This window comes from Dermacentor andersoni, chromosome 1, assembly GCF_023375885.2.
Source record: "Dermacentor andersoni chromosome 1, qqDerAnde1_hic_scaffold, whole genome shotgun sequence".
Lineage (NCBI taxonomy): Eukaryota > Metazoa > Arthropoda > Arachnida > Ixodida > Ixodidae > Dermacentor > Dermacentor andersoni.
This window is the reverse complement of record NC_092814.1, coordinates 392228846-392254611: the sequence shown is the minus strand read 5'-3', so window position 1 is coordinate 392254611 and position 25766 is coordinate 392228846. Positions and strand designations below refer to the sequence as shown.

Sequence of the window (25766 nt, the reverse complement as noted above, 5' to 3'; positions counted from 1 at the left end):
ATCGAAGGTTCCGTGGCGGAAAATAGTGTGCGCATTGTGCTGCTTTTCTTATTGTCTTTCTTGTGTGTGTGGTGTCGCCCATATGGGTTCGGGTAATGGGGAACGAAACGGTTTCTCGTTCGCAGCGCCCGAAGCTGTTCTTTATTTATTTTTATTTTTTTTTTTCGCTGTCGGCACGCGTGCTCGCAAAGCTTGGTTTTGTGCTTCTTCGGTGAGAAACGACCCTTGCTCTACAACAACCACAAGTCCCTTCTGGTCCATTGCCTTGAGGGAAAAGAGCGACGACAGATTATAGTAAGAAGCCGACCATGCCTGGTCTAAAGTCCCTTGATGATTTGAACGTAGCGACACTCTTTGAACTCTGCCGCCGCCGCGCGACCTCCTCGTCTCCTCCTCGCCCCTTGCGCGTTCCCCCCGCGGCAACCAGTTTTGCCCCCGTTTTCCTGCGCGACGATTGGTCTCCCTGCCGTTGCCTTGGAAACGCGCGGATCTTGAGTTTTGCTTGTGTTTTTCTTTTTCGTTCACGCCATTTTCCTCCTGAGCACGGCTGGCTCGGCGCTTTAGCTGGGCGTAGCGAACGTTGTACGCTGTGTTTCCTGCTCTATGTGCTAGCGCTATGCCGGGCTGTTGCGCATATAACTGCCGCAAAAAGCCTGAAGATGGTAATGCCGTTTTTATGATACCACAAGGAAAGCGTGACGGCTTGCGCAGGAAGCAGTGGCTGCATGACATTGGCCGAAAGAACTTTGTGCCAACAAAAAACAGCGTTGTTTGCGAGGTGAGGAGTCTTTCTTATAGCTCGTAGCAAAGCATCCCGTAATGCTGCATTTTTTTTTTTCATTCTTCCGGCCAGCTCACCAACGTTTTTGTTGCGGTTGTCCTCAGTATGCTTAATATTCTGGGGCGGCTCCATCACTTCGCACGTCACTAACTGTTGTTATTCAGTCGGAAGTGCAGCATTATAGATTCTGCTTTGCGCCCTGAAAAGAATCAGTGGCAAGTATACCCGTGGTATTGCAGGTGATGAGCGTTAGCTAGTCAACATTGAGTTTTTTTTTATTTTGAAGTTTTAAGGCGAAAGCTGTTAGATCTCTATGTTTCAAGGTCATGTTGTAAACTGGAAGTATCACGTGAGCCAAGGAAGGCCGGAGGTGACCCAAAGCATGTCCACCCCTGTTTAAGAGAATGATTACCCAAGTTAATGAATGAATCATTAGTGATTGACATAAGGTCCATTAGGGAGGATTAACGTTGGTTAGAGTGTATTAAAGAAGATTAAGATGGATTCGAGTGTGTTAAGAAGATTAAGATGCATGAATAAAGATTAAGGTGGGTGGAAGAGGATTAATGTGGATTATGGTAGATTAAGATGAAGGGTTGATGAAAGGGTAGTAAGACCGATTAGGGTGGATTAGGGTGCACGAACAAGGATTAGGGGAATTAAGGTGGATAAAGGAAGATTAAGGTCGATTAATCTGGCTTAAGGTGAATTATGGTTGATAAAGGAGGATTAAGGCCGATTAGGATGGATTAGTGTAGATTAAGGTGGATTAGGGACCATGGAGTGCGATTAGGTTTGATAGAGGCGGATTAGGGCGTATTAATGTAGATTGGGACTGTTAAGCAGGATTCAGTTGTATTAAGGTGGATGAAGGAGCATTAAGGTGGATTAGGGTGGAGTAAGCTGAATTAGGGTTCATTGAGTATTAAGACCGCTTAGACTACCATAATCCTCCTAATGCACATTAATCCACCGAATCCACATTCATCGACCTTAATCCTCCTTCATTCGCTTTAATCCACCATAATCCACGAAAGGCCTCCTTAATGCACCCTAATCCAGCTTCATCGACCTTAATCTACTCTAAGCCTCCTTAATGCACTTTAATGCTCCTTAATCAACCCTAATGCTTCCTCATTCACTTTAATCTACCCTAACCGGCTATAACCGTCCTTAATTCACCTTAATCCACCCGAATTCGCATTCATCTACCTTAGTCCACCCTAATCCTCCTTCATTCACTTTAATTCACCTCCTTAATGTACCTTAATCCTCCTTAATCCACCCTTATCCTTCATGCACTTTATTCCACCCTAATCCACTATAATCGTCCTTAATGCACCTCAACGCACCTTCATCCACCCTAATCTACCTTCATCGACCTTAGTCCAACCCAGTCTTCCTTTATGCACCTTAATTCACCTTCATTCACCCTAATGCACCTTCATCGACTTTAATCCAACTTAATACACCCGAATTCATCTTAATCCAATCACTAATCAATCATTACTTTGCTAATCCTTAATCATCTCTTATACGCGGCTGCACATGCTTTGGTTCGCTTCCCGCCTTCCTTCGGTCACGTGATATTTTCTGTAGCTCCCAACGGGACCTTGAAACAGAGGTCTAAGGCTTTCGCTTAATAAGCCACACACAAATGGATGTGTCACAAGCAATACTAGATCAGACGCACGAAGTAAAGCATCTGATCATGTGGCAGAAAAATTGTCTGGAGTACAGAACTCGCCTCAAAGCACCCTTTACATCGGTATAGCCCGTTCATACGGCTTTAAGAAAAAACCAACCTCCTCGTAAACGTTGCCTCCAGCATTATCGATGCTGTTATTAGCATTTCTCAAAATTTTAAATCCCACTGGGGCGCGCAACTGGCCCAAAATAACACGCCTCCATAGAATCCTGCGGCCCGTCCGCGGGAGCCCAGGAGGAAAAGCGCGCCGTGCGCAGCCGGCGGGCGAGGAGAATCGAGGAGGAAAGCGCCGTGAGGAGGAGAGTGTCGCTACTTTCAAATTATCAAGGGGCTTTAGCCTGGTCCTCTGGCTGTTTCCACGTGTGTGGACTCAGGCGGCGCACGGAATGCGTAGGGCATAGACAACGAGAGCCGCTGACAGGGCCATTTCACGCCAAATACCGATAATTATATCCTCTCCGGCTGCAGTACTAAACGCTTGTTCCTGGAGGAGGCTTTAAAACATGAACTGAAACTGAAGTAAACATGAATAACAACAACGTGCTTTTACACAAAGTAAACTAAAGCCAGTTGGAGAATCACAAAACATTCTGCAACGCCTGCGCTCAGCGATGCCACCGCTCAACGTAGTCAGACGGCGCAAAGCCAGCCCGCTAAAACGCTTGCAGCTCAATGAAATATGCGGAAATCGTTTGTAAGCGCCTCTAGGAAACTTTTCTTTTTCTAAGTTGTTTAGTCATTAACGACAAATAATACAATAAAAAGCCCATTTACTATTTTCTTCTTCCCATATTAAACACACATTCCTAGAGTGGGGCAACACTGACAAATGCGCGGCGGCGCCCGCCTGGTTTCCGCCGAATGCCAGCGAACCACCGTCCCGCCGCGTCCATCTGTGCCGGGCGATGTTCGCCGTCAAAGTTCGATCCATGTATCCCGGGCTTAAGACCTGCGCTCGAAAACTTTCACCGGCCCCAGGCCAGACAACATTCCTGCAAAGGTAGGAAAATCTACAAGCGCTATTTACAGCCACATACATATTCGCTCAGTCTTTCTGAAGGCTCGTGTGCATATCATTCATTCGCATATTACCTACCACCTCGATGATAATTCGAGAAATCAACACGGCTCTTGACTTGGTCTGTCTTGCGAAACCCACTTACCTGAATTCACCCCTGACTTCCAATTTAATTTTGATTCTTCGTTTCAAACCGATATAACGGGCTTCCTGTTCATTTTTAGACCATAGGGAACATTCAAGAAGTCGCCTGCGGCGGATATCCGAAATGTAGTCGTTCAGCTGGATGGATTACTCAAAAAGGAGCACTTGCACGATAAATCGAAAAGCATAATCGACTAATAGAGAAAAGTTCACTCACTTTTTAAATCCTTGCTCTACGCCAAGTACTGCAATTTACTAATTGTAGCCGGTGAGTTCGCGAAGCAATTGGAACGAATGTCCAGGATGACAGCAGTTACGAGATGTGCATTTCCATAATGCGCGACGAAATACTCCAGTTACTCGTGTGCTTCAACGCATAAAACGTCGGTTGGTCAAAAAAGTGGAAGAATAGTGCGTTGACCCTGCAAGTTTCAGCAAGTTTCACGGCGCATGCCTCAAAACTCGTATCATCCAGAAGTCGTTATAAGTGTATATGCCTTGGAAACTCACCGGCTAAAATTTGTAAACTTCAATATGAGCCATAAAGCCAATCATTTTAAAAGTTAATTCGTAAATATTTAATCGATTATGCATTTAGATTTCTGAAGTGAATAATGCCCGCCGGCAACCCAGCTCAAGGACTAGGCTGTTCGGCACAGGCGATTTTTGTAATTTATTTAAGGTCTAAAAAGGAACACCCTAGGGAGTCTTAAAAAAGAAAAACTGAACTGCATGCTGTCAAATTCCTCGGTCCTTCATTCAAGACGACACCCAATTAACTGCTATCGGGAGTCATCGCTCCGCCCTCAGTGCCGCGGCCTTGTAGGTTCTCTCTTCTCGCAAACAACATTCCATAGACACTTTCATCACGCGGACTGCACCATCTAGTACCGTCGAATATATTCGAATAAGGACCACGAATTATTAAACAATGACCCCCTTTTTAAACTTGCGCTTACGCTGGATGATGCAGACAAGCGTTTCCAAATGCAGAGTCATGCACGCATTTCGTGAACTACCTGTTCTCAACTGTATTTATCAGCTTATGTTAAATCAGTCATCTCGGCATCCTAATTCCTGGCAACATAACTTGGCCTGAACACACTGTACAGCTCCCTACCGATGCGTCCAAGAAACTTGGTTAGATCAGAACTGTATCCTTCCGCAGTCCGGGAAATAGCACGCATAACCTTGGTTGACATTAAATACTTGTTGGGAAAGTAGCGCTTCGAGATCGGTTCCCTCGGTTACCAGCTGTTATGATTGAGGGTTCAATCCCATCGCTCGTGATCCGTTGTCAAGATTGGAGTCGGGCATGAATTAGAAGGTAGCTGGCCCATGCCGTCGTCCAACTTGTCCACGCTGAGGACTGATGAAGGGAAGGACTGCTTCTCATCGAGAACGAGGAATATGGGTTTATTTACAGTATTTACATGCAGTTCATCAGTCTAGCATGACTGCGAGAGAAAGTATGTCAGTCTAACACGACTGCTAGAGAGTGTCTCAGTCTAACATGACTGCTTAAGAAAGTGTGTTGAGCAGCGCGACAACAGCGGTTTATAAACACTCGGTCCTCCCCTTGACTCCAAGGGGACGGAAACGTTCGTCCAGTCATTGCAAACACGCCGCCTCTCCCCGGGTAGGCTTGCACACACACATGCACGCACGCACGCACACACACACACACACACAAGTTCACGGTCCGAAACCGACATCACACGAATTTCGTAGAACTCGGAGCGGACCCTCGCGGCGCACCCGGGTAGCCATTGTCCTGCGTCTTGGTCGGCGCGTGGGAAGGGGGCCCCGACGACGTTCCGCGGCAACGCCCCCGCTCGCGGCAGATCAGGTCCGCGTTGGTGGGTTCGGTAACAATAGTTGGCCTGCCGAACGCATTCAGTAACAATGGCGATTTAGTGACGCCACGGCTAGAGGTTTGCGGCGGCACTCTAGGAAACGTTGACGCCCGTTGTCGCAACTGGCTGGCAACACTTGCACCTCAGCTGGGCCGTTCTTATCCCAGCCCAATAGATTGGTCAGCGACTGGCTTCCTTTCACGCTACCCTTTCAACGCGGTGCACCCGCGGATATAGTGCACGAGTGCCAAGACCGCTGGCTGCGCCACCTGCTCCTTCGGCATGCTCATTTGCAAAGCGACCTAATTGGAATGATGCCAACAGAATGCCCCAAAACTCTTTACCTACAGCAATGGCACCACAAGACGGCATTGAAGATAAACCGTAAATCAGCTTACAAAGTTATCCTTTCAAACTATTTGCCCATTTCTGACATAAAAGGTGGCCCCTTAATTTTTTAAATTGGCACAGAAACCTCAACCACAGCACCTGCAAGTGGATGGCCGTGTCATCCCTCTTTTACGGCGTCTTTGGCTTCACTAGAGTGGTGTCGCTTCGTCTTTCCAACCACGTGGATGCATGGGTTGTACACCGACGACTTTATCATCTCCGCTTCCCGAAACGGTCGGCGCTGTGTGTAGCCTCAAGTCTGTAATAAGCACCAACTAGCCCTTCTCCAACAGCTCTGGGCGTTGTTGCTCCCGTCGCACTGTTCCAACCACCGCCTGCAGAAGGTGTCCGAGAGTGCCTCAAAAGACAGGACGAGTACATAACTGCAGCCCGAGTGTCGAGTGTGCCCAAGTACACCTCTCCATCCTCGTCAAGCATGAACAAACCAGAGAAAATCTGCCTGCTACAGGCATCTGTCCCGATCACTGGCCCATCAACTTTCTTTAACAGAGCGAGATGGGAAGCATGACCTGTCGGTGCACTTCATATACCAGTGCTTACATTTACAGGGTGTCTACCAAGCTGCCATTTCCAAATTCCCCGAGTTTTCCAGGTTTTCCCTGAGTGCCTTTGCAAAATTCCCTGAGTGACACAGAACTTCGTTTTGTGTCAAGGCTGGCTGACACCATGTCGCCCGATGCTGTCACTCTCTAGTAAGCATGCTAATAAATTTACAAGATGACTTAATCCAGTATTAATAGTAAGAAGCAGCGTTTACTTTATTCAAAAAGAAATCAGGAGGGAGGGGTTAGTAAAATGCACAGCACATAAAATATCTTTGAAAAAAAAACGTAAAACTTACTGCAAATCGAGTGGAACATTCTCAAATAAGAATAAAATGAGATGCACACAGAAACAAATATTTTCGAATATCCCATTCAGTCACGAATTATGAGCGACTGTCGATACATATGTGAAGCATAGATGGTGCTTGAGACTTCACTGAAAGCAAATCAAGGTGGCAGAGCAACTCTGACCATCTTAAAATTAGTCACCGGAATTACAGAGTAATTAAATATTTGAATATTGTAAAGTCAGTCATGCTACATTTCTTTATAAAAAGGATTAAATCCCCGCTCGAACTCAAGAAAGGAAAAAGTATATTTCAAGGTTGCTACCGACATGCCCCATGTCAAACGTCACGTAAAACACAGTAGTGCCTTCACCAGAGCAGTACTTTGTAACGATACATCCACTCAGAAGTAAAATGGAATTTAGGTTATCATAATGTTCAGCTTACCGTAAGCTTAATGTCTGTGCTCTATTCCTTGCCACCACTGCACAGAAATGGCAAAAATAGGTCGCGTCCACAAATGTGGATGCTGTGACTGAAGGGGATATGAGCTATTTCTGTAAACTGATAGCAAGCTCATTGCTGTCAGGCCCGAACATTGTCACAATCTCAACAGCTGTTAAGTCAACCTCAACTGTCCTGACATACTCTCAGCCCGCGCACAACGCCTGTGTTGCGTTTCACTGCTGTAAACAGTTCATTTTGGTTTGGATGAGGGACACCTGTATCTCGGCGTCAGCCAATACTTTTGTTTTTTGAGCTCAAGCTCCTTGGAAGAAGCGGCGGTACGCTTCGTTTCCGATTCATTCCTCAACGCGTAGGTCCTTTCTGTCCTCGTCCTCCTTTAACCATGCGTTCGCCCCACACACCATTTGAAGCATCCTCTTGATCAGTTGTACAGTCAACGTCCGATCCTTCGGACTCCCTAGAGGCCACAAAAACGTCCGCAAAATCGGACAGTTCGAAAAAATCAATGCATGTCTGCCCTTAATGGGTCAAATCGCTGCAGGCACATCCGAAAAGGCTTGTCAGTACACTTACTACGCATATCGGTGCTCGTACTGTGACAGGAGATTGCGGGTGGACGCGTGTATAATTAAGGAATACATACTTTGTCGGGTGATAATTGCCCCTTCCCACACTTGTTATGCTTCCCCGCAATACTTATGCGCATGCTTCACCGCGTAACAGTGCTGTACTGAGGCGAAGCTGACTTTTGGAAACCAGCATTATGCAACGCGTCGTGCTTTCCGAGCTTCGAAGCCAATCGCGAGGGCCACAAAGTCGGAGTCGATGCCATTGTTGACAGCGGCGAATTCTTTCGATGAAAAACACGGCGCCGAACGGCAAGAAACTTAATAGCGAACGTCGAAGCAGCTAGGTATAGCGTTTGCCACGGTGGTGGCTATGACTGCCAGCATCGACGGCAATCGAACGGCGAAGGGTTCTTGCGTCTGAAACTTCAGACGATTTTATACATTGACTTTATGGGGTACGTGGTGCCGCCGCGAAGCCGTCCGAATTATCGGGCGTCCGGAAAGTCGGTCGCTGACTTTACACTGGTAACTCCTCCAGTCGACGACACGGCGTCAAAGACGATTCATTACGATGTCTCTCTTGCTCGAGCCAGCATTGCCGCGACTTTCATTCTCGAGCCAGCATTATACCGCGACTTTCATTCCCTTTCAGTAAAATTACAGCTAATTTTCCCTAATAGAAGCACAAATTCCCTGAGTTTTCCCTGGGTATTTCCAGACTATTCAAAATCCCTGAGAATTCCCGGTTGGTTACCCTGATTTACAAAGTTGGCGCAGGGCAGGGGTAATTGGAGATCGCAGGGAGAGGCCTTCGTCCTACAGTGGACATAAAACAGGCTGATGATGATATTTACAAAATAGTATAATGGCCGATTTTGGTACCAGGAATTAGTTGACTAGCAAAACCGAAACTGAGCCGCACCAAGAGGGCCAAAGGAACACCGCGGCTTTTATCCGCTGCCGTGCTGCATGGTTTTCGAATAAGTTGACTGATTTGCACTTATATAAACAAGACGTCCAAATCCGCATTACTTATGTAAGGGGAAAAAAGAAAAACATATTCAACAAATTTTGAACGGTAGGAATCGTACTGCACCTGCGTACAGCCTTTAACTCTTTACTTGGTAGCCAACTTAAATCAGCCAACACTTTACAATTGTTAGCAATATTAAGTCAGACGTAGGTCAGATTTCAACCTGCATACCGCATTAAGTCCAATTCTATTTTTGCTATACACCAATGACATAGTTAACAAGCACGGCACGAAAGACACGCGATTTATGCAAATAACACGAACGTATAATTTAGCAGGACAAGATTGCCATCCATCAAGTACAAGGTATCGCTAACGCGTAGTAATCAGAACTGGATAAAAACAATCAAATACATTTTAAGAAAACGATGTTCCGGCCAAAGAATAAAACCAATAGCGGTGGATTTTATTTGAAGTAACACGCCACCTATTTTTCACGCGAATTAACGATGAAGTTTCCTGGTGTTATACTTAAAGAGAATATGCTGTAGGTGTAAAAAAAAAAAACACATTTACTACAGTAGCTCACGGAATAGGCATAATAAATTTCATTCGAAATAAAGCTGAATCTCGCTTACTTTCATTATCCTACACTGACATAGAAAACTACACTACAGTCATGTGCTACGGAAAGTATACGTCACTGCATGAAAGCGCGAAATTTCATTTTTTTTTTAATCACAGGTTACTGAACATCCCACAAACGTATATGAATTATGTACACTCATAAGGTGGTGATGCACAAAATTGTAGCACGGTATTTAAATGTAAACACATTTTACGATTTTCCCCACATACTATGAGGCGGATAATACAATTAAACTATAGTTAAAAAAATAATGTCATGTTTACCACGTACCTTAATACTCTGGGCAACAACTTTTCTAATTATGGAATATCCAAACGTTAATTTCACTTTTATGATTCTCTACTAGAAGAGGCATAATACGAGTAAGGTTTTTGTCTGTTTCTGCTTAAGGAAGCGACCTATGAAGAATGTTTGGCTGTCATTCATAACAGAATGTTTTTACATTACTATTTAGGCGCTTATGAATTTAGTATATTTTAGAATTTACTGTTGGGATCTATTATAGTTTAATTAAATTAATGTTCTTTAATTACTCTGCGACATACCGATCAAGTTAATTATTCGACTAAGTGCATTTGTAAAGAACAGCAGCTTGTAAGTAATACGCTACAACTGCTTCAATTACCGAGACTGCCTTCGTCAAATGCTACAACTTTGCCCAACCGAAATAAATGCCTGCAATTTCCTCCGCGATTGCTAAGCCAAAACCACGATCACTACGGCACACCATAGTGGGGCCTCCGGATTAACCTGGGACACGCGGGCTTTATTCAACGCGCACCCAAGAGCGCGTCAGCATCTCCGCCCCCTTCGGCCGTAATCGGGCACACCACCGCCGTCACTGGGCGCTCCACACATTTTCTGCGCGATTTTTATGCCTGCCAAAAGAGGTCAGCTTGGCCGTTGTGTGCAACTTGTTAGTACAGCTAGTGCACGAGTTCTTGGCAGCGCGCATGTGACGTCACCTTCAGGCGTGGCACAACTGACGCTCTTCGTTTCACCAACACCGCAGGTCAAGACCCTTCGACAACGCAAAACGCTAGAATTGAGATTTTAAGAGTTGGCGCATAAAACTTGTGCGATCTTACGTGGCGAATCCACGGTCTAGCTACGAGGCGGCGCCCTGTCGAAGCCCGCAACACGAGCGTTCTTGAATTGTGGCCGGTAAACTCGCGCTTGGCGCGTAAAACAAAACTAGAGATCGCTTTTGGCATTCCCTGTAGTGTAAGGAGAACGAAACGTACTGCTCGTGAACTGCACAGCCGACGTCTTGCGGGCGCACACTCACCTCTCGAAAGGCCGGCCATCTCGTGTCCTTCCTGAGCGACCATCGCGGACGCAATGAGAGGGGCTGATTGCAACCTTGGTTATCGGCGAGCAGCTATCGCGACGCGCCTTACGTAAATAAAGTTCCTTCGCAGTGAAGGGCGAGATAAGTGCGCGCAAACCCCGCTTCGGCTCTAAATAAAACGCGTACAGCGGAAAACGTTGGACACCCGCTCCGCTGCGCCCACCCACAGCACGTTTCCTCAAAAATACCGCACGGTAGACAGGTTTCGTTGAGCGTCCGCAGCAGCAATGCGTACGCATGCAGGAAACTAGCGGCGGCAACAGTGCGCATGCGCAGTACGCAGGAGCACGCACGGTCTCTTGCGTGCGCCCGCAACTTTTTCAAAAGCTGCGTAGCGTCCGCTGCGGGACGTTCTTGCATGTCCACGAGAGCGCATTCTTCGACATGGCTCTTGCCGAAGAATGGAGGAAGGAAACTCAGGAGAGGCCCTACCTTAGGCTAGCGTTCCTGTATGTGCTCCCGCAGAGAACAGTGTTGCGCATAACTTTTCCGGAGCCTCGCACCGCTATTCGCCGAGTGCTATCACGTGGTGCAAAACGACGTCAAATGTTCAAATGCTCCGCTGCGAAGCCAACTTTACGGGCGTGGCGCCAACTAGTTTCCGTCAGTGCCATCGAAATTGCAATCAGCGGCCAGTCGAGCGTGCGTAGCAACGATCGGCTCCGGGTTGCAGGTACGGTATTCGACGATATTGAATTAATTACTTTGGTGAAGTGCTACGAAGCAGATCATTTTGACACTTGTATTCCAGTATGACGGGTTGCAGCGCACCAAACTGCGCAAATCGCACGGAAGGTGGCAAAGCTTTTTACGCGGTGCCGTGCGGACGGACGAGACCGGCCGGTTCCGAAAAGGACGAGGATATGCGAGGTGCGTTCGCCTTGTTTATAGGCGTGAGTTCGGCTTGTCTACACTAACGCAGCATTTAAGTTACAATCCTGTACACGCAGAAATGCGTACGCCTGGCATGAGAGGTTGCTCACTTGTGCAATTTTTGGTCTATATGTGCAGCGCGACACAGAGGCGGGATAATCAACGACACGTCTCTGTCGCGCTGCACATATACGCCAAGAATGTTAACTTAGCAACTCGCCCAATTCGCTGTGTTGCTTGTACGATTGTTCTGACTATGCGGTTCCAGAACGGTGTGTTCAAAGGAGTAAATACTGGCAGTGTTAAGAACGGCCAGCTGCAGTGCAAGTTTTGCCAACCAGTTGCAACTGAGGAGGCAACATTCCGGGAGCGTCGCCGCACGCCTCTAGCCACGGCGTGACTAAGTCGACTGTGTGTGAATAACAATACGTGCGTCCTCGACTCTGCGTCGCTGGAGCCGAGTTTGACGAAGTCGCCATTCTAACTAAACGGGCTCGGCGGACCAACTATTGTTACTGAGCTGCGGGAACGTCTACTGACACCCCTTCCCACGCGCCGACCAAGACGCCAGACAATGGGCGGCCGGCGGGCGCGCTGCAGTTCGGGGAATAAATGCCCCTACGGTGCCGGGTCGTCTCCCCTACGATGCCTGGTCAACTCGCCTACGGTGCTTGGACGGCCGTTTCCGTCACCTGGCTATCGGGGGAAGACAGAGTGTTTAAAAACCGCTGTTGTGCGGCTGCTCAGGACACTCTTTCTCAAGCAGTCATGTTAGACTGATGTACTTTCTCAAACAGTCATGTTAGACTGATATACATACTGTAAATAAACCCATATTCCTCGTTGTCGATGAGAAGCAGTCCTTCCCTTCATCAACGTCCTCAGCGTGGATAAGTTGGACGACGGCATGGGCCAGCTACCTTCGAATTCATGCCGGACTCCAATCTTGACAACGGATCACGAGCGATGGGATTGAACCCCCAATCATAACAGCAGATACAATTTGCCCGCTGCACCCTGGTTTTTCCGTTTATTTTTTTTAATTTTTTTGTCGGCATTCTGATTTTTATGTAAGGTCGATTAATGTAATCGTGTTCGTTCTTTTGTAGTATGCGAAAACATCGAGCGCTCTCGCTGATGAGACAGCTGTGATAGCTTCAGCATTTACCGCCCGCAATATGTTGCTTGTTCGATCGTACTTAGTCGACGTGAGGAATGTAAAATTCTTTTTGTATGTTTAATAAGCGCTGTGTTACAGTAAATTAACCTGAGTAGTATGAAGAGATAAAGAAAGATGTGTTGTCATTTTACAGTCTGCAATGTGCGAATAATTACTTTGCTAGTTTGCCATCTGATGTTTTTATTGCACTATAATCACTTGTTACTTTTAATAACTTGTTGCCTTTCCAGTGGCTTTGAATTCTGGCCCTCAACGCTCCAAGAACCAGCACTCATCCTCTGCTGCTACCAGCGACTGCTAATCCATTCCCTTGTACGAAAGAAATTTGATCTAGAAGCTCGTGCATCTTGAATCTTTCTCCACTTACAGATTTTGCTGCTACGAAGCAGCTCTTAAGTTTGCGGTATGGATCGTAAAAATGAACTTTGGATAAAATGTGGGCATGTGAACCTTTGAAATTAATAAAGGGAAAATCAGACATCCACCCGTTCGCAGCAATTGCTACAAAGGAAACCCATACGGGCTCCTCGAAAGGAACCCAACGCGCCGCTTTCGAGGAATCCATATGGGTTTCCTTTGTAGCAATTGCTACGAACGGGTGGATGTCTGATTTTCCCTTTATTAATTACTTCTCTCCACCTTGCGGGTTTCCGCAGCACTACTACGTCGAACCTTTGAAATGCGTTTAAATCTACGTGTCTGTACTGCATACACCGAAACCGTGCAGCAGCTGTGAACGACGGTTAGTGATGAATGACTGTCACGGTTAACGGTCACTGACATAACTGCAGGCACAATAGTTCTCTTGGCGACGATCATTATTCGTCTGGTTTCGGCAGCCAAAATGTGCTCACACAATTGTCCACCACACGTGTGTGAAGTTTCGTTAAACACTGTTTAAAACATTTCTTGACTTCCGGCCTCCGCGAGAAAACTTCACATGCATGCTGAAAAACATTGCACCGCTTTTTGTTGCAGGGTAATGCGCGTTTGCACGCGAACTTTTGAGCTGTTCGAGCCACAGGCGTAATCAAGATTTTATTTTGGGGGATCGGGTGGCGTCCTACTCCTTATATGTACGTTCCCGCGTGTGTTGGCATATGTGCGTGTATATATGTACATTCAGACTAAAAATTTCGGGGGATTGGCACCTCTCCGGCTACGCCAATCGTTCGAGGGTAGCCTGAATGAAAAAGTTTCATCTTGCTCAGCGCATGCCAACAATTACCGCATGTAGCTCGCTACCAGCAGCCAAAACAGGCAAATGGAACACCGCGCGGCATTTGCCTCCTGCGCACGCGAGGAGTGGCTTCACTGCAGAGCTGGAACATAACGGCGGACCTATGCGCAATTCTGCTCCCTGAGGGAGCATATACAGGGATACTACTTTAGCCGTACACCCTCCACACCCCAGGAGGAAAGTGTGGAGGAAGTCACGTCGTATTTGCTGTAGCGGCCACTTTCTCAGGCCACAATGGCGACTTTGTTAAGGTTGTGTGCGCTCACACGTGTTGCTCCGTGGGTTTGGTACACTGGCAAAGGCATAGTGTGCGCAGGATTGCGTTAGTCTCCGTGTTTTTGTTCCGCTGTGTTATCGAGACCGTGCTCTCCGAGATGATGACGTGGCGAGGTGGAACTCGAAGTAAATCCGTGAAACGAGCACGCATGCAACGCCGTACACCACGCCACGGACAAAGGAGGACGTGCGGATGTATTTCCCGTCTTCGGCGAATTCATGCTAACGTGTCATCAGAGACTGAAACCGCTGCGCTTGCACCTTGCACGTCAGTGGCGGCTGTGCAGTGTTCCTGCTTTTGGCAACGGACGACGCATTTATGGCACGTAATACAGCCATGTGCAAGAATGGGAAAGAAGCGGCTGCTGCGAGTAATAAAAGGTCGAACACCCCTTTACTGCAGTATGTGTGTGCTCAAGGGGCGCAGGTAAGCGAATGTTGGCGGATGCGGTGCAAGAGTGAACAACGCTGGACAGAAGAACGCGCTAGCCGCACGCATAAGCTGTTCGGCACCGCAGAACTTCGTTTCCGCGAAGCTTCACTCGCCGTGAGAACGGTATATACCCCAGGCCGCAGTCGGTGCATGTGAACAGCGGACTGTTGGTCGGCGCGCTGCGGCTCGTCGCTGCGAGTGGCCGCCCGAAAAACGTGTCCAATAAAGCAAGACGATTCCGATGAAGCATACGTTCCCACAAACTGCAGAGAGGATTGCCAAACGTCATATCACGATGGAATAGAATACACCGCGGTTGGTCAGATCGCTACGGCGCGCGTCATTTTGCGCGGTTGCAAACTTACGCGCAGCCCGGCGTGGTTGCGCGCCGAAGGCGAGAAATGTGAACAAGAAAATCTGGCCGATGGCTGAGTAACGCCCGGCGTCACTTAGCTTCAGGGACCTTAAAGGGCCCCTCACCATGTCTGGTCACTTTGAGCTGAAGCGCAGAGCATACAATAATAATAATAATAATAATAATAATAATAATAATAATAATAATCTTTATTTCACTCATTAAGTGAGGGAGTGCGGGAAAAAAAGCTGACAAGTCAGCTTGACTAGTTCCCAGCTCCCCGGAGTACAAAATAGAAGAAACAGAAACACTTTTCGCATGGCAACATAAAAACCACAAACAAATAGTAATAGTAATGCAGCAATAACTTGTCGATAACAGTGAGAATAAGTAACTATAGAAATAAAAAATAAAATAAATATAATAAATAAAATGTGCCAACAATCGTGTTTGCAAAGAATTACATCGCTAGGCGCCGCGGAAAGGTCTGGCATTTCAATCCGAACGCCGTTTTCCTTTCTCCTCGCGTCCCTGCGCCTACGTACTCGGGTCCGCAGTGTGGCGTCGTTCGTGGTGACACGTGACTTCGAGAATTATTCAAGCCACCATCTGTTATTTGTGTGATCTGTTGCTTGAATTGACGAATTGAAGTTTAGAGAAGTAATAAAACACACAAACGGAATGTCTGCGTTATATATATATATATATATATATATATATATATTTTACTTCGCACCGAAGCAAGACAGATGTAATTCCGCTTCGTCTGCTTGTTCGCACGGTCGTGCGCAGGTACCGAAACTATGCCATTTTTTACTGTGTTCCAGCGGGTGATCATGCTCTACGATCCGCTTGTTCTGCCTCAGTATTCGTGTATCACTGAATTATACAGCTAGTCATGTGCCCTTGTTCACAGCGCGCAAAACCAGACAATCACAACAGCTCGTGCGCAGCGCGGCAAAAAAAGAAAAGCGAGGAGAAAAAAAAAACGAAGACGGGGCCCGTGACGTATGCATCACGCGATCCTCGAGGTCCGGTATGGGAGAACGCAGGGAAGGAATTTCGCTTGCGGAGGCTAGACTGTCTCGCTAGGCAGTGGAGCTCGCCTCCTGAAATAATGGGTTTGCGGCACTGAAATATTTCTATCTAGGCTATTAATGAACCGATTTGAAAAGTTTTCGCGGCAGAACGCTCCCTAGAGGACACGCAACATCTTTCAGCGTATAATCGAAATTTGCTATGACGCCCAACCACTGGCACGCGTCGGCAAACTTCGGCACGCGCCAATGCGTCAAAAGCGTCGGTCGGGAACAGGGCGAAGCGTGGCGACGCTTCGCCAGCGTGCACCAATCAGAGGCTGCGAGGCCTCCGGATTTGCGGGGAAGGGCTCTGCTCAGTGCCGCTTCATCAGGCTCGGCCGTCCTGAACAGTGCGAGGCCTACGTTCGTGCGCCGCAGCGGGATCACCTCGGCGACCTATCTGGGTCTCGGAGCGCTGCTCATACGTCTGCCAGCGCGCACACTGCCGGATCACTAGCCGACCACCCCGTCTCCCCCAGCCGTGGTGTCACGCGTGTTGGTCCTCCTTCCGTGGTCTGTGGACGGTCGAGCGACGCCAAGTTCTTCGAGCGCGGAGCGTGCGAGGCGAGCATCGACGAGTGCCCCCTGCCGGTACTGCCTGCCCGGACATTCGCGCCGTCCGCACAGATGCAGCGGCCGACTGTCAGACTCGTCGCTGTGTGCAGACCGCATGCCAAGCAGCTGCATCTGCTCATCCCTCGCCGACCTGCGCAACCAGCACCGCGGCTGGCGAGTCATGCGCGCGCTCCTGAATCCCAAGACCCCACGCTGGCCAGTCCTCGACCGCGGCATCGAGCTGGCGCTCGCCGAGGTTCTGGCGGCCACCTTCGCTGCCGCCTCCACACGGCGTCCCTTTGACTGCACTGTGGGCGCTCTACACGGCTGTGTTCGTGAGAGGGGAAGATCAGGCGCATACCGCGAGGGCGATTGATAGCCTGTGCAGCGATGACTTCACCTTTCATGAGCAGCAGCAGCGCGTCCTGTGCCGCAGCGCCCCCGGAGCAGATGGTGTCACGCACCAAATGCTCCGAAACCTGGACGATGCCCAGCGCCAACACCTCCTCGATGCCTACAACGCCGTCTTCCGCGAGGGCTCTCTCCCAAACTCGTGGCGCTCCGCTGTCTTGGTGCCGGTCCTCAAGCGCGGCAAGCCTGCACGCCACCTCGCTTCCTACCGGCTTGTCTCGCTGACGTCCGTGCCTGGAAAGCCGATGGAGGCACTGTCGAGGCTTCAGTGGATTGCGCGAACTCGCGGTGCCCTTCCTCCCGAGCAGTGCGGCTTCCGAGCGCGTCGATTCACCGGCGGCTGCCTCGCCGTCGTCGCCACGCTGGAGCAGGCCAGGCGCGCCAGGGAAGCCGCGCTCCTCCTCGATGTGCGCAGCGCCTTCGACTCCTTGCCACGAGTCGATCATCTCCGCTGTTCGCGCTCTCGGCGTGGTCGGCAACCTGCTTACATACGTGCAGGCCTTCCTCGCAGACAGGACGTTCGCGTGGGCCGGGTCACCGGCGTGCCTCGGGGTAGTGTGTTGAGCCCTTTTTTGTTCAACCTCACCCTGGCTCCCATCACCGAGTGCATGCTGGTCACTTCCCTGAGCGTGCAGTGGTCTACGCGGACGACGTCGCTCTGCACGTGCGTGGGCCGACGTCTGCCATTGCCAAAGTGCGCGGCGAACTCCAGGCGGCCCTCGGTCGCCGGCTTCCTCCGTACCATCGGCCTGCAGCTGTCCTCCACCAAGAGGGAGGCGCTCATGGTTCACCCTCGTGCTGTCACATGCCGCCACACCGGCCGCGTGCTCGTCGACGGTGTTCCCCTGAGCTGGCAGACGATGGTGCGCTATCTCGGTCTCACCATCGAACATCGCCTCACCTGGTATGCGGCTGTGCGGCGGCTGTGCGGCGCCTGCGCCGAGGCACTTCGTGTTGAGCGCGCGATACGCCGCCTTCTCGCGCGCGGGGACGGCTGCCCCCCATCGTTCGCGGTTGGTGTTTACGGTGCGCTGGCGCTCTCGCGGGTGTTTTACGCGCTGTGCGCCATTCACTGTGGCACACCATCGACGGCGACCACCGCAGAGTGCTCCGTATGTGCCACGGCCTCCCCCGCTCGTCCCGAGTGGCGGAGACGCTCGCCGAAACTGACGCCTGGCCTCCCTCCCTCACTGACGGCCGATCTTCGAACCTCTCACGGCGCGGGTCCCATCCTGTCGCTGCTTCGGGGTCTCCCAAGATCACGAGTGGGCCAGATCCTGAAGCTGTTGGGCGACATTGTGGTAGACCCGCCAGCTCCGGCCTGGCCGCCTCCGAGTCTCTCCGTGCCCCTGGACGTGTGTCTCGAACTGCCGGGCGTCCGCTCCAAGCACCGCACGCCTGCCTCTCTGCGCAATAGCGCAGGAGGCTGCCGCAAGGATACAGGACGACCTGGCGGGGAGAAAGCATGCCTCTACACGGACGGCTCGGCTCTCCAGGACGGCTCCGCGGCTGGTGCCTGCATTGCCCAGAGACTCGCCATCGAGAGTCAGTGCCGCCTGCCCCGCAGACCACCGCGGAGCTCGTGGGCCTTCACCTGGCAGCCGACGTACTCGAGCAATCGCCGCACATCTCCCGTGCCGCGATTCTCACCGACTCGAGGCCGGCACTACAGCAGCTGCTCTTGGAGGAACGCGCCCCACTCCTCGCATAGCGTGTCGCCTGCAGGCTCCACGCAGCACTGCGGCGACGGGGACTCCACCTCCGACTGCAGTGGGTACCATCGCACGTGCGCGTCGCCTGGAACGAGGCGGTGGATGAACTTGCGCGACGCGCACACGACCCGGCCACCCCCCATCACGCCTGGGGTCAGCTCGCACGACACGGCGCGGTTGCGACTCCGCAGCGAGCTCGCGCTGCACCACCCAGACAGCCGGAGTGCGCGGGGACGCTCGCCATCCTCCTCGCGCTGAAACGCTTCTCGACCGAGAAGCTGGGAGGTCGTCGCGGCACGCTGCTGCAACGAACGCTTCCAGCGTCTGTCAACTGCTCGCTTGTTCCGCTCGTCACCGTGCCGGCTCCCCTGACACCGAGGAGGGACGATTGCCCAGTCAAGATTTCCACCACTCGATCAACTGGATGATGCTAATCACAGCCTGACAGCAGACCGTACCACTAAAGATCCAGCCCGGTCTGCGCTGCAGAGCGAAACGCCATCAAACAGCCCTTCTACAACAGGAAACCAAGTAGGCCCGCATCCCTTTGCTCCACATGAACTAGTAACTGAGCGAACAGCTATGGACGACCAGGACAGCTGGTCCGTAGTCCAGAACCGCAAACTCCCGCGACCAAAACCACCAACCGCACTACAACCGCAAACATTATTTGTGACCATAATGTTGAGGCCTAAAGCCTTTGACATCAAGATCCCGCCGTACCAGTTTCCGCATAGACTCCATCTAGCATTTCCTCAAATTAACGGGTCCGACATTCAGTGCCGGCTCCACACCAAATCCAATCTAGCGGTGGTGGACTGCTACACAGAACAAGCTGCACATTTGCTGCTTAACTTGGAACACCTGAACATTGAAGACCAAGCTGTGCAGTTTAATACTTACATTGTTCTCCGCGAAGGACGCATAAGGGGTGTCTGTCATATGTAAGAGACATGCGGCGCAGAAGGAAGGTCCGAACGGCACGAGCCTTCGAGGCGCCTGACCCGAGCTGTGATCGAGGGAGAAGCGGCGCTGAGCTGGCATTATCGGCGCGGATCTGGTCGATGAAGGTTGTAGCGTGAGCATCGTGCTGGCGACGGGAGCCATGGAGGTTCGGTCAAGTCCGTGACACTGGCGATCTAGGGTGTGGCCGTCGACCTCGGCGACGTTCAAGTGAGGCTCCTTTGATCTGCTGCAGCCTCTCACGGCCGTGTCGGGCACTCCAGGAAGGATCCCCCTTCAGTGACAGACCAGCACGTACGATAGTCCCCGGGGCGTCTCGTCGGCACTCGAAGTAGCGGCGGAACCCGGAGTTAGGCCTAACCAGTGAGACCGGAGTGCCAAGTCATCGACGGAGTTCGGGACACCGGCATCAGAGACGGACGAGTTGACTGGCCAATACCAAGGCAGCAACGCTGGCGGAGTCGGCGAGAACACAGACTATGATGAAGATCCGACACGCATCGGATTCGGAAGAAACGTGCGACGTCAAAAGTCTGTAAGAAAGCTCCTTTCTGTTAGTATGGATGGATGGATGGCGGCTACACCCTTTGTAACGGGCGGCGGCTGGCGCCACCTAGCCTTTTACTGCCCTTTTTTTTTATATCCCCTTCCCCTTAAACTTTAGTTTTCACTCCCCCTCCCCCTAACTAAATAGCTAAAATAGTATAGAAAACATTAGTTCCCCAATTTATAGTATTATCTCATCTCTCCCTTGACTTCTTCCACCAATCCTCTAGCCTCCTCTTCGTTACTGCCTCGCTTTTCTCGTCTATTTGCCCTCGTTCACCAGGAAGACCTGATGCCCCTTCCATATCTGTCACTGTTCCCTCAGCCAGGGTAGGGCGAAGTTCTGTGCATCTCAGCACTATGTGCTCTGTGGTCTCAATTTCGGCTCCGCAAGCAGTGCGTAAAAGGTCCACATCTTCAAATTTAGCCTTGTATGTTTTCGTTCTCAAAACCCCCGTCATAGCTTCGAATAGTGAGCTGCCCCGCGAGTTATCAAATAAGAGCTCTCTATCTCGTTTTTGTGTCCTATACATAGCTAGCGCTGGCTTTCCGAGCATTCTTTCTTCTCACTTGTTTTCTTTCCGTCTCCTTCACCTCCTTTCCCACACTAGAACCATGCTAGCCCCCCTCCCTCGGCTGTAGGTATCTAAACCTCAGCTTCCTAGTTCTGAGTGTCCACTTTGTGTGCAAACTTTTCATGTATAGATATTTGTACACTTTTCCCGCCCACCTTTTTTTTCCCCAGCGCTGCGAGCCTCTTCATATTTTAGCTTACTTGTTGTCTCTACCTTCGAATGACATCCATCCCATGTCCCCTTGAACTCCCTCATTCGGTGTGTTCCCGTGCACCCCTAAGGCCAACCTGCCTACACTTCTGTCTTGTTTCCATGCATGCCTGAACTTCCGAATGCGAGGCCCGGTACCATAACACCTTTCCATACCCCTCTAACCACCTCGTACCTATTATAGTTCCATAGTACCTTGTGTTTCATTACAGCTGAGTTCCTTTTCACTTTTTCAATCATAATTTTTTCATGTTCTTCCAAGTACTTTTTGCCCTCGTTTAGCCATATGCCCAAATGCTTGTATTTTTCAACATGATCAATCATCTTAGTGTCTTGTATTTCCAATGGTTCCCCTTTTCTTCATTGTATACTATTATCCCGGACTTCTCTCTACTGAATTGCAGTCCCAATTTTTCTCCCTCCTCTCCACATATCCTCATTAGTTCCTGTAGCCCTACTCGGGTGTCAGCAAGCAGTACAATATCATCTGCATACATCAGGCTGGCAAGTACTTGAGTTACCTTCTGCCCTTCCAGCATATAGCTCATGTCGGTTCCTACTGTACTCTGTTCTAGCCTCTTTTCCATTTGGCTCATGTAAATCATAAAAAGCAGGAGCGACAATGAACAGCCCTGCTTGAGACCACTTCTTATTTTAGCTGGCTTTGTAGTTTCCCCTCCCATGTTATCTCTACCACATTATCTGTATAAACTTGTAGGAATTCAACCAACTTTCTATCTAGACCATATTCCTTCAACTGGTCCCATAACTTTTCTCGGTTTACATTATCACAGGTTCCTCTAATGTTTAAAAAAGCTATCCAGTGGTTTCTGCTTGGCTGCCACTATCTCTATGCACTGTATTATAACAAATAAATTATATTCTAGCCTTCTGTTCCTTCGAAATCCATTCTGCAGCTCTCCCAAGATCTCTTCACTTCTGCCCATCCCTCCATTCTCATTTTGACCATCTGCATTGCTAATCTGTATATGACTGATGCGACAGTTATTGGCCGGTAGGATTTAATATCATTCTACTCGATTTCCAGTCCTGTAGAACATCTCCCCCTATAACTATTTGTTCAAGAAGTTGTGATATTAATTTACTTTTCTCGCCTAATATGCTTATCAATTTCATAGGTATGTCATCAGGTCCTGGCGCTGTTCCCACGGGGACCTTGTGTTCAATTCTGTCCCATTCCTTACTTGTCATGCCTGTTCTCCTCTTCTGTCCTGCCGTTGTCATTGTTCTCCATTTCGCTACACTCTGGCTCTGCAAATTGCGCCTCTATTGTTAACCTAATATATCCCTGAGCTTCCTCTCCGTCTACCTTTTTTTCCTACTGGTGTGGTCAGTGAGTGCTGAACCACCTTTGTCTTCTTACTCTGTTGCCTTATGTGTTCCCAAAACTTCTTAGAGGCATTTCTATCTTTTTTGCGTATCTCTAACAACCACTGTACCCAGGCTTTTGCTATCTTGGCTTGAATTAATGCAGATGCTTCCCTTTTCATTGCAAGGTAATTCTCCCATTTCGTCTCCGCCTCTTCTGGTGGGGCTCCCCTTTTCTTTGCTGCTCTGTGCTTTCTGCATGCATCTTTGCGTCGCTCTATGGCCTGCTTAACTTCTCAGTTCCACCAGCTTTTCGGTTTATGTTTTCCCTGCTTACTTCCTAGTTTCCTAGTCTGTCCCTTCTCTAGCTCTCTTTTAAAAATATCTACTAACTCGTTGTATGTCCATGCCCTTTGCGGTTGCTTGGATACTATGTTTTCAATGTTTTTCGCCACTTCTTGCAGCTGCCTGTCATTCAGTTTGCTCGTACTTTTCCTTTCTTTAGTTTCAATTGGTGGTACTGCTCTTCCAAAACTGATTTTGATTCGTTTGTGATCACTCCCGAGGTTTTTTGTGCCTTCCTCATCAATTTCCATACCTCTGAACCGTTCATACAGTTTGTGGGACATTAGGCATCAGTCGATTGTCGAGTGGGAGGTATTTCTTTCCCATGTTATCTTCCCGTCACATTCAATAGTAACTATTACAAAATCACGGGCATCACAAAAATCTACCAACGTCTGCCCTGTTGCATCTGCCACCCCGTCAAAGTATTCCAAATGTGCATTCATGTCCCCTAGGATGATTATCTCCTCTTTCATAGCTAACTCCCTGATGTCCTTGGCCATACATTTGAAATGTTTTGCATTCTCTTTCGAATCATCCCCCGTTTTCAGATACACAACTCCAAGGATTGTCTCTACATTCCCTACAGTGCCCTTGAGCCACATGTGCTCACTGCAGCTATCCCTTACCCTCTCCCAGTCCTGTCCCTTCACTAGCACCCCAAGGCCTCCTCATCTGCGGTCTTTCCCTTTTCTGTTGCACCCTACCTAGGTGTATCCTGCAATGAATGGTGGCTCTTCCTCATCTCTTAAATGTGTTTCGGCAACTCCATAAACCTGAAAATTTTCCGTTTGTAATTGTTCTTCTATTTCGTCCCACTTAATGCGATTTCTTCCCCCTGCATGTTGATTAACCCCACATTTACTGCCTTCTTCCTCTTCTAGGCGCTGAAACTTGCGTCCCAGGCCGTGGAGTTCGGTTTAGCTTTGGGACCTGCGGAACCGTGGTCTGCAGGCCGGAACCGAGGTCTGTGATGTTGATGGAGCAGCACTTGCTGCTGCCACCAGGGGGGCAGACAGAGTGATTACCGGACCACTATCAGTGACCACGGTAAACTCCCGAGGGATTTGTAACGCTGCCCCCCCATCACGCCACCTCGTAAAAGCTTGTGTGATCTAAGTATGAAAGACATTTCCTTGCTCCGTGAAATGTTATAATTTCTTTGACTTTTAGTGCAATGATTTCTTTTTCTTTCGTCCATTTAGGGCATGTCCTGGAGTAGGCTGGATGGCTTCCATCACAGTTCACACAATGTGAAGATGAGTGGAAGTGTCTGATGGATGTTCATTCGAGCTGCATTTCACGCAAGTCTGCCCTCCTCGGCATGTCTGGGATCCATGCCCATACCTCTGGCACTTAAAGCACCGTCGAGGATTTGGAATGTACGGCCTAACACGTACTTTGATATAGCCTGCATCCAATGTACTAGGCAGCACACTGGTACCAAAGGTTAGTACAATGTGCTTTGTTCGAAGTTGTTCGGTATTCCTGCGGATTAGGATTCTTTCTACCTTGACGACATTTTGGTCCTGAAAACCTTCAAGCAACTCTTCGTTACTAAGGTCCATGAAGTCGTCTTCAGAAATTACTCCACGGCTCGTGTTCATGGTTCGATGTGCCGACACAGTGACTGCTACATCGCCAATGCATTTCAAGTCGTTCATTTTATCATATTGGGTCTTATCCTTCAATTCAAGGAGCAGGTCTCCATTGGACATCTGCGTGGATTTGTAGCCAGGTCCTATCGTGTTTGCGAGGCATTTCGCCACCAAGAAGGGGGAAAATTTGCACACGCTCGTGCTACCTTCACTGTGTATGGCATGATACTTAGGGAAGTGTTCCTCATTGCTTTTCAAAAAGAATTGGAAGCTAGCATCGGTGCGCCCTCTTTTTAGAGGGTGGTCAAGGGAAAGTGGTTTACTTAAAGCCATATAGGGGTCTTGAGTTTGGCAGCAGTGCCAACCGCCCACCACCGAGCCCAACATGGGGATGGAGCAAGTCTTACGAGTAAGACAAGCCCTCGCCAGTTGTACGGTGCTACTATAACCCAATCTGGAGTACCCATGGTTGGCTACCCACACAAGGTTAACCCTCACTGCCAGGAAAGTCAGAAGTAAATAGAAGAGAGAAGATAGGAAAGATTGAAAGGAAGAGAGAAAGACGCAGAATGGAGAGGGGGACAGGAAAAGGCAACTACCGATTTCCCCCGGGTGGGTCAGTCCGGGTGTGCTGTCTACGTGAAGCCGAGGCCAAAGAGATGTGTTGCCTCCGCCGAGGGGCCGTAAAGGTCCAAACACTCAGCATCGGCTCAACCCCCAGAATCCCCTTTTCCCCGGACATGGCTAAGCCACGCACGGTTAAATGCGGGAGGGTCCAAACCTCATGTGCTTGGGTACGTGGTGTCGCAATACACCAAATTGAACTGTTCTGAGGAGCCCTGATTGCAGTCGTGATACGTTGGAGCTTCCAACAACCCAGACCTTTGTCTACAGCCTTGTTTTCAATCAAATCCTGCCTCCCTCCTGTCTCTGTCCACAGGGTCCTCCTTGCCTCCTCGCCTTCTCTGCATCCTGTCGTCTCCTCCCTCTGTTCCTGTGTCTCCCGCGGTCCCCACGTTAACATGTCCGCCCCACCATTCTGTTCCAATGGGTGACCCCCCCTCTTCCTTTTCCTTCAACTCCTATTGTGCCTCCCTCTCAGCTTCTCTCTCTCTCTCTCATCTCTTTCAATTGTTTTTCCAACAGCTGCCCTTTCTCTTGCTCCTCACTCCATTCCCGCTCTAAAGTTTCCATTCTTGATGCTCACTCCCTCTCGACCCTTTCTTCAAATTCTGCGGGTTTCGTTTTTTCTTTCTCCAGTTCCTCGTTTGTCCTCTCCATTTCACTCTCTAGCTGCTTCTCCAACTTCTCAATCAATTACACAGC

The 25766-nt window shown here is 49.5% G+C and overlaps 1 protein-coding gene and 1 long non-coding RNA gene across 4 annotated transcripts in view; one reads left to right on the top strand and one right to left on the bottom strand.

The window, feature by feature from the left end:
- The window catches only part of Ctl2 (Choline transporter-like 2), a 448555-nt gene that overhangs the window by 390128 nt on the left and 32661 nt on the right, over nucleotides 1-25766 (bottom strand). The gene's annotated exons all lie outside the window — the stretch shown is intronic.
- On the top strand, nucleotides 11112-13160 carry LOC129381769 (uncharacterized). Its single transcript, XR_008609890.1, has 3 exons — nucleotides 11112-11433; nucleotides 11512-11630; nucleotides 13044-13160. It is a non-coding gene; the product is annotated as an uncharacterized lncRNA (long non-coding RNA).